The sequence below is a fragment of the Lucilia cuprina genome, chromosome 3 (assembly GCF_022045245.1).
Source record: "Lucilia cuprina isolate Lc7/37 chromosome 3, ASM2204524v1, whole genome shotgun sequence".
NCBI lineage: Eukaryota > Metazoa > Arthropoda > Insecta > Diptera > Calliphoridae > Lucilia > Lucilia cuprina.
The window spans coordinates 8,087,034-8,089,498 of record NC_060951.1 but is presented as its reverse complement, the minus strand read 5'-3'; the positions used below and the strand labels follow the sequence as shown (position 1 = coordinate 8,089,498).

General features: G+C 29.9%; 1 long non-coding RNA gene across 1 annotated transcript in view; it reads left to right on the top strand.

Annotated features, from left to right (window-relative positions):
• Window positions 1–2,465, top strand: part of LOC111689556 — a 15,209-nt gene that overhangs the window by 1,261 nt on the left and 11,483 nt on the right. The window contains exon 3 of the long non-coding RNA XR_006940295.1: window positions 770–773. This is a non-coding gene — a long non-coding RNA (uncharacterized LOC111689556). The remainder of the gene's footprint in view (window positions 1–769; window positions 774–2,465) is intronic.

Here is a 2,465-nt window from a genome sequence, read left to right as displayed (position 1 = left end):
ACTAGACTATAGACTAGACTATAGACTAGACTATAGACTAGACTATAGACTAGACTATAGACTAGACTATAGTCTAGTCTATAGACTAGACTATAGTCTAGTCTATAGTTTAGTCTATAGTTTAGTCTATAGTCTAGTCTTTAGTCTTTTCTACAGTCTAGTCTATAGTCTAGTCTAGACTATAGACTAGACTATAGTATTTCAGTATATAGTCTAGTCTATCGTCTAGCCTATACTACAGTCTATCGTCTAGCCTATACCCCAGACTAGACTATAGACTAGACTATAGACTAGAATATGGACTAGACTTCAGACTAGACTATATACTAGACTATAGACTACACTATAGACTAGACTATTGACTAGACTACAGACTAGACTATAGACTAGACTATAAACTGACAGTAGACTAGACTGTAAACTTGACGTAGTGTAGACTATAGACTAGGTTATAGACTAGACTATAGGCTAGGCTATGCTATGCTAAACTATGTATTAGACAAGATAATAGACAAGACCAGACTAGAATATAGGTTACACTACAGTTTTGACTATAGAGTTGACTATCTACTATACTATAGACTTGGCTATTGACTAGACTGTACACTAGATTATTGACTAGAATACCATCTGGTCCATTGACTTTTATGTGAACAATGTACATATTTAACAAAAGTTTATAAGTGAGAAAAAGTATCGAAAACGTTTTAGCACCGATATAAGGTCCACATCTACTTATTGACAAATAAAATTTTAGACTAGACTATAGACTAGTTTTCGCGTCTGGGAGTACACTTTTAGGTTACTTCCGGATGATAGTAAAGTTTTAGAGTTTCAATGATTCACAACTGATTGTAAAGTATTAAAAAACGATATGACAGTGTAGTGTTAAAAATCAATTGTTAATAAACATTTAAGAAGGTTTTCTTAATTGGTGAAGTTTATTAAATAAATGCCAAAAGATAATTATCTTCAAGGATTATATAAATAAAACAAGTAAGAAGTTATAATCGGGCGAGGCCGACCATATAAAAGCCTACACCCGTATACGAATAAATATTATATATTTTTGGCTAATATCGGATGTACACAGTTGGAGTAAAAGGGGTGACAACAAATAGCCTAGATTTATCCACCTTAGGAGTCCTATGTGCAAAACCACTTTGTTCCAGTAAGAGTGTCCAGAGTATCATCAATTCTAAGTAACGGATAACTGTCCTTCTTGGTGAAGCCATTCCGCATTCCAGTAATCGACGCAGTATATCGTGCTGCCATCATTTTTCTTAACTAAATCCCTAGGCGAGCTGAAATGACTAGAAAATGGTTCGATTATGACGATCAGCTCTAATTTGTTACTAACTCTTTCACTGCGTTTCGTTTTGCTAAAAATATAGCTCGGGTAGAATGCTTAATGGATCTCGCATCACCGGTGTATATTTGATTTCTCACAATTGCTTTTCTATCTGGATTTTGTAATTTTTTATCTGATTTTCAAAACATATAAAATACATTTTTTTTACAAAAAACTTACCTATTCAATATTAATATAAAAACTAATTATACCCACCCTGATCGTGGCAGTATTAAATTAATATTATTAATATAAAAACAACAAAATTTTTCTGTAGTATTATTTAAAATACAAAATCCCTTATTTACAAACAAAATCTTTAATTTATAATTGGTTTATAAAATAAAATTTCCATAAAAAATCTATTTTATAAACCGTTTGTAAAATAAAATTTTTGTTTTTGAATAAGGGGAAAAATATATTAAAAGTATAAATAGTATATTAATTGAAATACATATAAAAATAATAATAAAATATTAAAAAAATCATAAAAAATTAATACATATGTTTTCTTAATGACGCCATACACATTGTTAACTGCAATCCTGCAACGCCAAAGGCAAACAAGATTTTACCATAATTTGATTTGGTAAATTCGAAAAAGCGTAAACATTTGTTAATCCTTCTCTTTTCAATAATTTGAAAATATTTTAAACAATCATTAATTATAATGAGGATTATAATTACAACAGTAATTACGGTCAACAAGATAGTCTGTGAAAAAAGAAAATAAAATTATTATTTAAAATATTACTCGATTTAATAGATTATATATAAGACTGAAGGACATCCTGAAGTGAATACTATTTAGAGATTACTATTTAGATTATAGACTAGACTATAGACTAGGCCATAGATTAGTATATAGACCAGACTATAGACTAGATTATAGACTAGGCCATAGACTAGTATATAGACTAGACTATAGACTGGACTATAGACTATATTATAGACTAGTATATAGACTAGACTATAGACTGGACTATAGTCTAGACTATAGACTAGTCTATAGACTAGACTATAGACTAGACTATAGACTAGACTATAGACTAGACTATAGACTAGACTATAGACTAGACTATAGAATAGACAATAGACTAGACTATAGACTAGA